Below are 12,994 nucleotides of genomic sequence, written 5' to 3'. Positions count from 1 at the left end.
CTACATACATGCATACATACACTCACACTCAGCAGTAGGGCTGATGCAGGGCTATGATTATTTTGCAAATAGATTATTCTGTCAATTATCTTTTAGATTATTCGATCAATAATTGGATTGCCAAAGGTTCCTTAAAAATAACTTTTTATGAAATTAAACCTGATGAAACTACAACGATTCCACTTGAGGAGTTCCGGACATAGCATACTGACAGACAAGGTGTTTTTTTGTTAAATTGGTTGATCTGTCACCTTAAGGCATATGTTACAGTCTCTAAACTCCAGTTAACAATTAATCAATTACTAAATTAGTTGACTATTATTTCAATAATTGATTAATTACGATTAATCCGATTGTCTCAGCCCTAATAAGCAGTGCTGTGTCTGTCTCCCTGCCAGCTCACAGATCGGCTTCTCTGATTGGCTGATGTGGCGTGTCGAGCAGCAAAAATTAATTTAAACCCCAGCAACTACTGCTTGGCAAATTTTGAACATTTGAGCAAAGTTTCTGGTAAATGAGTGCATACCAAAATCCCCAAAACAGGGCGTAGAATTTCTAATATTTTTAGCAAAGGGCGTACAATGTAATGTACAATAAGTCTCTTTAGTCATGTGTAAACTGTAATCCGACTCTTTTGAGGTACTCTTCAAATTATGACTTCTTCCCCCCAGAGTGGATTTTCAGCCCATATCCTTAGAGAACTTGTTTCACTGTAGATAATGACAGTTTGGTCAGCCTTAACAGCATGTTTTGCCTTTGTGTTTGGGTAGATACCTCTGGGACATGGATCTTGTTTTCCTCCTGAACGACACGACGGCTGGACATTCCCATGCTGTTTACACACAAAAAATAAGAGTTTGAACAGATTTACGTGGCACCTATATTCCTCCCATGGATGAGCCACACTTGTGGCTGGCCACTGTTGTTCTTGTGATTTGTTGGCTCTTTATATTTAATTTTCCCATGAGATCAAAAAAGAAAGTGTTTTAAAAGTTGAATCAGGGTGAGAAAAATATTTGTTTTTCTACTGTGAACATAAATATTTGGCTTCGACTTTACCAATACTTTGTATGAACAAATCCCGGCTCTAATTAACAGTGACAGATTCTCAATCAAAACTCTTTTATCTTATACATACAAAGATTAATACTGATAAATGACCGTGCAGATAAGAACAATTCGCCGCTACTTTTGTCCCTGTATGACTGACAGCAATAAATAGGTTATACATGGGTAGGGTAGGTAACCTCATTATGTTCTTCAATGATTGGCATATTCTAGGAAGCATCTATTAAATTTGCAGCTCATCAAGCTGTCAGCTCATCTACTTCATTATTACACCAAGTTGGAACACATGGTTTATCTGGCATTAGTGCAAGTCAGTGACTGTATAAAAAAAAACAGTTGACAGTAAAATAACCGTTTCACAAACCTCAACGACTAAGTGAGATGTGTCTCAGCTAGCCATGACATGCTTTCATTTAGTAGTGTAAGAAATTGTAGTCAAAGACTTTGAAGGAAAGTGATATGAGCTCTTATGTAGACTAATTACCCTTAGATAAGGATGGTGAAAGTACTAAGTGCTTCATGTGTCTTAACAAGTCTTTAAAATAAAGAATTTCAGAGATAATACTATGCAAATAACAGCAGATGATCTTTTTGTGATTGATATGTGTTAACAGAAGTGTGTTTTTACCCTTTAGTTATAATACGCTGTATACACACCATTTGGTTATCTTCCGGGTTCCTGGTAAAGCGGCAGCAGCTTTGACTGGGAGAGCACAGACTAAAGGACTGAGAGGAAATGATGCCGGGGTCAGGAGGTTTATTTGAGCAGGACCCTTCTTTGCAGTCGCCACTCTGAAACTGAGCTTGGATCTTACACAAGTGTAGTAACCCTCTCCTTCGGATCAACACAGACTGTGGATATTTGCAAGCTGACGGGCTGCCTCTGACAGTGTGAACAATTCACACGTCATTTTCATCTTTATCATATCCGTGACCGGCTCCCAAGGCTGCATGATGATTATTAAACAGCTGTAACAGCCACAACACCATCCTCAGAAAATGACGGTGGTAAATTTCCAGAAGCTAAAGCTGCATGTCTGTCAGAATTACATTTCTAACAGAAAAATCTACATTAAAAACATCAAATATTACTTCAAAAATGAATAAAAAAAGAGAAATCTATTGACTTTGGGAGTGCTCTTGAGAGTGGTGGGTATAGGTGTGTGTGTCACTGCTAATAACTTGGGTGTCACACGAGCAGACCCTCCAGGACTGAGCTGGAGCCAACCAGTCTGGCAAGAGAGGAGCGCAGGAATGACAAGTAAAGCGCTGAAGGCAACCGTGCTTCCTCCTGTCAAACTCGGCTGGTATAACCTGCTTAATCGGGTGGCTTTTAACCTTCGACATACAACTTAGACATTCGCCAGCATGTGCAGCCAAGAAAACAACACATCGTCTTGCTAATAGAAGACAATCCTGTTAAAAATACGTTGTTCTAAAACAATTCTCTCGTCTCTGAATTGCTATCAAAACAACGTTTCATGGCCAGTCTGCTGTAAAGATTATGAAAATAGAGATTTGTCCATTTAACTCAAAATGCAATAGAAGAAAAAAAATGTCTTTCATTGCAAAGTGGAGCCTGAATCTGCCAGAGTGCCGTTCCTGTAATTTTGTGGCTTAACATGGCTTTGTTTAGAGACACACCTAGTGTTTCTGGAGCTCACTGGGCGCTGGGCAAAACTATTCATCAAAGTGAATCAGAAGCTATTGGGGCAGCGTTTGAAGTCTCATTCACTGCCATAACAAGGCCCCTTCCAGAAAGAGCAAAACCTCTGTTGAGCCGAACAATGTCTCGCTGCTGTGTAATTTGTCCTCACATGGCGTCTCGGCACAACTGGCCCCAGGAGGAACACTGGGAACAAGAGCACACAGCTAAAGAGTGCTTCCAGAGGGCTGTAATGTGGGCAATTTATTTCCCCACAAACTGACGAGGAAATCATCACCAAAAAAACAAAACAAAAACACGACCCTGAGGACACTCGTCTTCTCGCTTTACACTTCAGTATTTTTGCAGGGGTTAAGAGAGTTGTCGGTAGAGCCAAAATACACACAATACTTGTTGGATTCATCCAATATGGTATTGAAGGCAAACATGTATTGAAACAATATCAATTTCAACAGAATTCAATACTGGTGGAGGTTGTAGTGAATCCAGCCTTGCTGGCAGCTGCTGCTATCCTGAACCAGATGTCTTGCGATCAGATCTGGGTGAAAAGAAAAGCAAAGCCAGGTGGAGAGAGGGCAGAAAAACAAAGTGAAATACTTAAGGTTTCACTCTGACTTGCTCAAGGTGAAGCCAAGGGCTCAATTATGTTGCTCAAACTTTAAGCTGTACTTCATCAGAGGTGCTGAAGAATCATGTGACTTCTTCAATCAGCTTAAAGGTAACATCTCTGTTCTGGGATTTAATCATTTAGCCCACAACAGATCAGCATTGACATGACTAAGAAGTAAATGTATCAAACAGCTGTTTCTCATGGCGATGGGTCAAACCTTCTGTGCTTCGTTTTAGACGATTAATCTTAACGCACAGTTTGACAGACTACAACAGTGGCTGGGACTTTGATACTGGACTACATTGGTTCAGATCTTACTGGGATACTGGGAATACTTTGTATCAATGTTCAATTATAAACAAGTTTCAGGGGCATATCTGATTTATTTCTACCACCAAGCTTATTCTGCTACAAACAACTTACTTTTAGATTTATTATAGCCTATATAATTTGGCTGAAATAAACTTGTTGACTCACCGGCCAAGTGGACCTGAAGATAAAATTATTTGCCGGTAAAGAATATTTGTACTGTCCAAAAAAAAAAAAAAATGTATTTCACTAAGGCATTATGTTAAATGCAAATAAAGTTAGAGCATTTTGCAACTTTTCCCATTTTTAGGCACAGCTTTTTTCTTTTAAGTTTGCATCTAACCAGGGCTGAAACAATTAATCCTGATTAATTAATTATGAATTAACTAATTTAGTAATCAATTAATCGTCAACTGGAGTATAGAGATTCTAAAACTTGTATTAACTTGTAACTTGTTGTAGCTGCCATCAGAGTCAACACATTTAAATATTCAAATATTTAGTTAAAAACAACAGTTGATAAATACAAATATTGAAATTAAAAGTTCAATCTAGGGCTGCAACTAACGATTATTTTGAAAATCGATGAATCGGCCGATTATTTTTTCGATTAATCGATGAATCGGACACAAAATATTTTTTTTATATTAACCTCTTTATTCCAAAATAAACATTTTAGACAGAACAAACTAGCACACAAGTACAGGTTGCTCATTAACTGTACTGGTGCTATATGAAAAATTAAATGTTTGTTTTAAAACTACGCAAACTTACATGAGAAATGTAGCTGTACATCCACAAAATATAGGCTACTTTGTTTCATAAAGCGCAAAAAGAGACAGGCATTTTTGTTTTTTAAAGCCCCTAAGGGGCTCAAACAACAGGCCCCCCCATTTCAACAAATGAGGTTTTTTTAGACTAGAAGAGTTCTGCCTTTTAAGACAGGAAAGTATAGCAGTTAAAGTTGCTACTTGAGAAAATACTGAACCATAGAGATAAAAATAGCCCTGTGATTCAAATTATAAATTGTATTTGGAATAAAAATGAGAGAACTAGGGGTGGTAAAAAACATATCCTCCACAGACAGATATTTACATGGGAATGTGGCAGATAATTAATTGACATATTACTGATCTTGCTGGATTTTATTCTGCTTTACTTCCATAAATTGCAGGATCTTCTTTACTTTATCTTTGCCAGAAGATTTAAACTTTAAAAGCCTTGCCCTCATAATTTGCAAATTAATTTATTTATAAAGAAAATATAAACGCTGCTTAAGCTAATTCAAATGAAATTAAAAGTAAAATAAGTAGCCAACCTTATCACTGTCTGTAACCTACTAACAAGGTAAGGAAAGCATCAGATGAGCTACCTGAGAAACTAACGTAACGTTTCCCCACTTTAAAATGAAACAAACATGGTTACTCATTCTGCTGATCAGCTATCTTCACTGCCATCAAAGGCTCCAACATGTTTTCTTTTCAGGTGCTGCGTCATAACAGTGGTGCTTCCGTGCCATGTTTATTTGTTTTTACAAAAGTTGCATGTTACGACTTTTTTCACTTTACAAAGCGCAGGCTATTTTAACTATTGTGATCAATTTGTGCCGTCAATCCCGGGGCATGCGCGCTTCATTTGCAGTCTGGACGCTGAGGGTAAACTCCTCACTAAAATCCTGCGGCTCGGACTGCAGCGCTGAGAGGGATTCTTGTGGGAGAGGGAGAAAGGCGTTGGGATGGGGGAGGCGCCCCACGGCAGCAGCTGCCGCTGGAGGACAAGAGTACGAACGATACATGCTTTCACGTAAGAGTCTCCAAAAGCCGCCAGTGACACCGTAAAAAGTCGCCAGATTTGTCGCTAGTCGCTTTTTAAAAAAATAGTCGCTGGAGGGGTCTGAAAAGTCGCTGAGTTGGCAACACTGCAACTGCGGCGCTGACTCGCTCCGCCATATTTTTTTTCTTCCCCAGGATGACGGCGGCGGCGGATGACGCATTAATCGCGCGACACAACTAATCGATGATTAAATTCGTTGCCAACGCTTTTAAAAGTCGATTTTTATCGATTTTATCGATTCGTTGTTGCAGCCCTAGTTCAATCATAAATAAATAAATAACTTTCTATAAATTTATGTTGTTTGTGTACGTTGGTTAAAAAGCTCCTTAAAATTTAAGGAGGAACCTTTTTTTTTTTGTTCCGCATGTCACGTTGTTGCCCATAGGAAAGATTGATTGACACAGTTCTTTTTTTTTTTTTTTTGCACCCGTTTCTTCAAGAAGTTTCACCAGAAAGCTTAAAGACTGGTTTTCTGAGAAAAGCTGTTTAAGTTATCTTTATTCCGCTGGAGTTTATGCGGCCAATGAGGTACGACTTTGTTTTACTTGGATTTATTTGTGTAAACCTTTATATTTGTTTTGAGCTAATTTGGGTTTCAGTTTCCCTTCTTAGTTCTGACAGCATTTTTGGGGGCTTTATAAGACGAGTCCACAATAAATGGCTGTTAAAACCAAAAGAACGACGTTGAGCCTTGATTATCTCTAGAGGAGTAACACTTGTAATAACTTGTAGCTGACAGAAAAAATTTGAAAAACTGGTTCAAAAATTTTGACAGTTTAGATTTTTGCCAAAATCCTTCAGCCCTACTGGAAGCCTTAATAAGGCACTATTTGGCTACTGTTCTCCAAGAATGCGCTATGGGGGTTTGTTTAACCATATAAGGTGGATTAATCGTCAACTATTTTGACGTTTCAACTGATCGATTAATCACTAACTTGAGTATAGAGACTCTAAAACATGCCTTTAGTTGACAGTGCAACCCACTTAAATGCAAAATATTATTTCAAGATTTTTGATATAATTACTGCTCTAAGATTCCAAAAATCTTTTTCGTCTGTCAATATGTTCTATCCAGAACTCCTCAAGTGGAAAAGTTTTCTTAGCTTTGATCAGAATTTAAGCTGAGTATCCACTGTTCAAAAACAGGCTCGAATTCAAACCTGCAAAAAATCTTCAGAAGGGTAAAGCTGTTCATATTGTGTACAACGTAGTTCCACTCAAGTTTTTCTCCTTTCTGAAATCACTGCAAGGTAATGGTCCTAAAGTGGCAGAGAGCAACAACAAGGCCCCCCCCAAATGAAAGCTGATCACTCTCATCAATCTTTAATCATGGCAGAACCTTCAGGATGTCGCAGGATGAGAAGCAGACGGTACAGAATCTTACTGTCAGAAAAATCCTTGGAAATACATTGGTTGAGTACTGCATATGGATTTTGGAGTGGCAATCTTAGAATTTCATCTGAAGTAGTAAAAAAAAAAAAGTTATTACAATAAAGGATCCTCAAACCGCAATATATTTCATAATCATCAGTACCTTTAGCAACATTTGGATGACTATGAAAATGATGCAAACTTAAGGAGTAGTGATGCATGATATTAACAATTTCAACCGATACGATAACCAATTTGATACCTTTTCATGGCCAAAACCGATTCTGAGAAGTTCACATTCAATATAATCTTTGCATGATACGGGACTTGTGGAAGATAAAGCCATGAAAAACAAAATATTTAGTAGCTCTGGCTTATCTATAACAGAAAACAAAAGATTTTGGCCCTTCAATTTTTTTGTGCATCATCACACAAAACAGTGTTCTTTTGCACTAATTAACAGCAGCAAAAGAAAATTCAATTCAAACACAAAGAACATCCCTTGAAAATTAATTATTGAACCAACCAATAGTTTGTGAAGTCCAGTATTTTTCAAATATAAGATTATATGCTTCAACAGTCACTTAGTAACAGAAAATGCAATCAAAAAGAATGCATCCTCAAAAATTACAACAGCAAAATTCAAAGAAAAAAAGGGCATCCCTTAAAAAATGTTCTGAATCTGCAATGGTATTTGTTGAGCAAAGCCAAATATTTTAAAACATGAAATTGTCAGCGTCGGTAACAGACAATTTAAATAAAAGTGTTTCCTCAAAAATGATGTGTAAATTCAACTAAACGTTGCCTGAATGCATGAGACCCTATAGACCTTGGGCATTTAGCATTGCTCTTTGCATGTTAAAATCTTGATCCAACCACTGAGTTTCACATGCTAACATCTGACATCTATAGGTCCGTGGTAAAACTTTCGTGCAGTCCGTTCTTGCTGATCAAGTTGTAGACGTGTTGCAACAACATCATTAAGAGCAGGCAGAGACCCGAAAATCCAGGTTCTCTATTGATGAAAAGGGCTGTTTTCGAGCTCTATAAATTCCATCACTTTTTCGTTAATAGCTTTAGCTTTTTCACTCTCTTGAAAAGTTGTTACAGCTTTCAAACGCCTTCTGAATGAAGACATCTACCATCCTATTGTTGTTTTTAGCCTTAGCACCGCTGGTGCCTCAGCTGATTCATATTCTTTCCATGTTGTTTCGCCACGATGATGATTTTTCAGGTGAGCTATTAGGTTTGTTGTGTTAAAACCCGAAGCCTTCTTTCCTCCTCTCGAAATCCTTGCTGAACAGATTTTGCAAACTGCAATGCTGCTGTCATATGATAATACAGAAAAAAACGAACACACTTGTTTGTTTATTTATAGTCAGGCCATAACAGAGCCAAGCCTGGGTCCTGATAGTTAGGAGCGAAAAATCCACAGGTCTTGTCCTGCTTTGGGGTTACTCTGCCTGAATAAAATACCACCAATTTTAATCAATTTATCGGCTATTTTTATTGGAAAATTTTACCTATCGGGCAGATAAATTCCACCAAATCCGGTCCGATAAATATCGAACATCCCTGATAAGGAGATGATACGTCAAGTTAAATTGAGGTTTTCTTCAATGATTGATTACCTAATTAAGTCATTGAAGTTTGTTTTACAAAAAACAAGACTTTTGAGAGTTGGAAATGTTGCAAATATCCAGAAAAGCTTGTTTATTTTAATCACCATTTAAGTCACAATTTACAAAGACTCCTTTTTTTAAAATGTTTTAACCGATACACTTCTTGGGCTTCACTGAGTGATGTCAGCTTGCAATTTTTTGTTCTTAAATCTGAAATCAAAACTAATAAAATATCTTATTGTAAAATGCCACTAGCTGCAAACATTTTTATTATAGTTTTATCGTTTACAATAGAAGGGCCTGCCAACTTGTTTTACAAGCATATTTCACAGCACGTGTTCAGTTGCACTTTGAGTTCAGGTCAACTTTCAGGATAAAGGGTTGAAATAGGAGCATATTTTAGGAAAGTTTTAAATGGATATAAAATAATTTATCTGAACTGGTGTTAAAAAAAGGTTTTATTTCCAGTTACTTTACTGCAGGGGCAGTGCGCTGCCATTTTTACAATAGCAACCAGACGTCTACACTAGAAATTGGTTATTTCCTCTGCATTTTTAAATCTTTTCTTCCTTCAGTTTTTTATTTCAAACTAATTTCAAGCTTTTTGAAATAACTGATCCCTGATTGTATAGATATTTAAACATTGTTCTTTACTTAATGTCCACAGTTTGGCCAATAAAGTTCTTTCAAACCCAACAATCTTAGATTTCTTTGCTAGAATGTATAAAATCAAACTCTTCTTATATTTGATGAGAATAAATTAGTTGCATACTGGTTATGGTAAAAAAAAAAAGTTCTATATCTGCTATTCAGACTGGTGGTGTGGTTTAAAGTCCCTGTATTTGATTTCAGAAGCAGAATTACTTGATTTTACTCATACTGCATGGGATACATGGCACTAAACTGCATGCCACCTGGTTGAAACAAATTCATGGAAAAACCGATGGACTACCATGATGAGAAAAGTAAAGAAACACCAAACAAAACTTAGGATACATTCGCACTGCTGGACTGGTCTAGGAAACTGTTGAAGTGAGAAAATGACCCTCCAGATGACACAATTTCTCCTGATAACAAATGTTATAGATGGATGGATTAAAAATTAAAGCTCTTAGACACAGAAAAATAGGAACATTTATAAAAAAAAAAAATTAAAAAAAAGGGGACATCATTGCAGCTCCTGCAATAACATACAAGACGACCGAGTACAGAAAAAGCCTTGTGAATAAAATAGATCAGTCCCAAAACTGTTGGTATCTGTGAAAAACAATTCTCCCATGAAACAGTTTATTACAAATGTCGTTTACACAGAGAGCTCCTCTTTGTTAACCGCAAAGCAAACTAGGGTTTGTAAAACCAATGTAACAGAACAAAACCACAAAAGTTAATCTTTACAGGCTCACATGGTTGGATGATGCAAAAGTCTGTAGCTTCAATACTTCCAGCATGTCAATGGCTTATGCGTTTTTCTGACAAAATTGTAAAGACATTGTGCAAAAGAGTTGCTACAAAAGATGTGGTGTGGTTACCATTCTTACCTTGGTCTTAGTCCAGAGAGTCCCTCAGGCCATTGCTGCAAGACAATAACGCCTGGAAACCTTTGCACATCATCCACTTCTCTCTGCTGAGAGAAACAGCAACGCTTGGAATAAGCTCTCCACATTGGGAATCAACTGGTGTCACACAAAAGCCTTTTAGGAGTACAGGTTTAAATGGTGTGGCAGCAAGGGAGGACTGCAAATAGCATTTGTTCTGTAATCGAGCCTTCTTCTTTTTCATTATGTATTGTAATGAAATCCAGGGAATAGCCAAAGTGGGTATTTTTAAGCCTTCGGGAGAGGACAGTGGTGTAAACAACATTGTTTGGTTACGTTTAGAATAAAAACAATGTCTGAAAGCCTAAAGCTTCAATGTCTTCAAAGCATTTTGTTGTTTTTTTTTTCTTGCACACTACTAAGCAGCTTGGAGGGCCCCGACACAACAGCACAACAACTGCACATTTCAGCTCATTCAGCAGCTTGCAGCTGCCTGACAGTTCAACTCAAGAGTTCAGAAGGGGAAATGTGTTGTTCTGAGGGGAAAATGCTTTATTCTGCTCTGGCCACACAGCTCTGCTGATCGTGTTTTTGGTTTTTTTGTTTTCAAATCTGAGAGATTTGATGTAAATATGACAAGTCAACCTCTTGTTTCAAACCCATGGTTATTTCACTTTAATATTCAAGTACCAATTTGGGTTAATTATTCTTTGGAGTGTTCTTTTAAAAAAAGCAGCATTATGTGGCTGTTTTGTCGCAACCTTTAATGAATTAGACATTTAATAGGTAGGAAAGGGACACAGAATAAAACACCACTCTCTTGTCCAATACAAATCTCTTCAGATGTATAGATTTCAATGCAAGGAAAAAAAAAAAACACATGCAAATGCATTATTCTGGGTTAAGAAAACCCCAACTCTTAATACAGTAAAGGGATGGTAGTGGCATCATTATACCTTGGGAATACTTTTTTATTTATTCTGCCTTAAAAAATGTGTTAATTATAGAGATGTATTACAAAACGTACCATAAAATAATTTGGGGAAATCCGTGTTTCAGTTTACTGCAGCTATAGCTTCTGCCACAGCATGACAATGACACGTTTTTAAGGCTGAGGTTACAATTTAATAAGGGATTTCTGAACATCTGCCAGATTGACTCAAAGGTTTAAAAAAATAAATCCAATGACATATCTGTGCATCTTTTAAAGACTTTTGTATAAACAAACAAGTCAGGAATCTAACTTAAAGGGCCTGGAACAAATTTTTTTGTCAAGAGTCATTTGGGAAATATCTGTTAAGCCAATAAGGAACCAAAATACTTTGAGCTTTTTTTTTTTTTCTTTGCTGCAAGACAAAACAGCAACAAAAGGCATGCTCCTTCATGCTTTGCTCACCAATATGCAAATCTGATGTAGAACCCCTGTTTGCAAAATTCAAAGTTAAAAACAAACACTTAGCTAAGATCAATACTTCTGCTTTATACTGCACATACCAAATAGGCTAGCTAGGGAAACCACTGGCATGATGCGAGTGCTGAACTTACAGAAGTGGAAACAGATTCTCATTGAGAAGCAAACTGAGTGTAAAGATAAAATACACTACATATATTTGGAAATAAAAGATGGATCAGAGTTCAATGAAGATACAGAAGGTTAAAATGCTGCTAAAATGTTTATAAACAAACTCCAGCTTCCTTTGGTAATTCAGAAATCATAAAAAAAGGTGAACAAATGCTTAAATACAACTATATCAATACTTCTACAGCTGTCTTTTCCTTAGGGATCAGTTTTCCTAGTGTGGAGAAATTTCCTCCAAGATTTAACTGGGTCACATGCTTAGTCACAGTCTGGACTTGATCTTTGGACTATATGACAGTTTTAATCGAAGGCTGAAAGCACTCTATTGATCTAGCATTACAGTAAACAAAAGAATACATAAAAACGCCACAGTGGGCCTGATGGTGTAAAACTGTACTCTACAGCAAAAGTGATCTATTAATTTATATCAGTTAAGCGTAATTATTTTAAACAATTCACTAAAATAACAGCAAATTGACTAACAACAATCTGCTGTCTTTTTTCACAAGTACAGGTAATAACCCCTATACTAAAAAGGAATAGTTCGATGAAACAAAGCTATGTACACAGACATCTGTCAACATTAGCAGATGTTTATAAGAAAGTTGAAGAGTAAGGCCACCCATAAGAAATATATATGAGCCATTTGTGCAAAGCTAACCTTCAGGTTATCATTATTGTATCAGTAGAAATTCAAAGTTAAAATGAAAAATACAAATCAATATAAGAAACCAGCTTCAGATACAGCATTAGTTGTATTTAACAACTACATAGCGGTTAAAAATACAAAAAAGGGCATTTTAATTATCCCATTTATAGACCTTTCTTGTATAAACTGCTTTTGAACCACACCAAAGCAAACCTAAGCTAACTGCTACTGAATCAATAAGTCAGGTTCACATCAAACAGGATACAGAAGAGAAAATGACCAGGTTGACCAGGTCACACAGGGGCTAAACACCAATGGAGCCCTCCGCCAGTGCTTTTTAAAAGGCACTAATGGCTGTCAATGGAATAAGAATCAAGACTGATGTCCACCCTAATGAAAAGAATCGGCATTAAGCTCTAAATTCGAAAAGGTTTGGTCGACATTGGTTTCCTTAGCTATAATCAATAACATTTGCTCCATCAGGGAAACTGCAACATGTGGGAGAAACTGCACACAAAAACCCATTTCAAACACATATGCTCCACCATCAAGGGAGCTGGCCTAAAGTTAAGAAACCAAGAAAACAAACAGACTAAGGGTAATTCTTGACTTGTGGTAGGTAGACCACAGCCAATACAGCTGAGAAAAAATAAAGAAAGAAGAAACAAAAGTAAAAAGATTTGAGTAATTTTGTCTGGGCTAAATTGTGCAGCTATGATAAACCGTCCACACCTCTTCACTGGAGCCTGTGC

At 37.0% G+C, this 12,994-nt stretch overlaps 1 protein-coding gene across 7 annotated transcripts in view; it reads right to left on the bottom strand.

The window, feature by feature from the left end:
- ncoa2 (nuclear receptor coactivator 2) overlaps nt 1-12,994 on the bottom strand; it is an 89,752-nt gene that overhangs the window by 53,193 nt on the left and 23,565 nt on the right. For 2 of the 7 annotated variants that reach the window (XM_015388137.1, XM_015388143.1), the window contains exon 2: nt 10,018-10,103. The exons of 1 other annotated variant lie outside the window; for it this stretch is intronic. The gene's annotated coding sequence lies outside the window, so the exon portion shown is untranslated. Of the gene's footprint in view, nt 1-774; nt 833-10,017; nt 10,104-12,994 lie in introns of all 7 variants that reach the window. 4 more of the 7 variants (XM_015388139.1, XM_015388141.1, XM_015388142.1 and 1 more) reach the window with 4 other exon arrangements.

The sequence above is a fragment of the Cyprinodon variegatus genome, unplaced genomic scaffold (genome assembly GCF_000732505.1).
Source record: "Cyprinodon variegatus isolate N-32 unplaced genomic scaffold, C_variegatus-1.0 Scaffold414, whole genome shotgun sequence".
Lineage (NCBI taxonomy): Eukaryota > Metazoa > Chordata > Actinopteri > Cyprinodontiformes > Cyprinodontidae > Cyprinodon > Cyprinodon variegatus.
The sequence above is the reverse complement of the archived record's forward strand: the minus strand, read 5'-3'. Positions and strand labels throughout refer to the sequence as shown.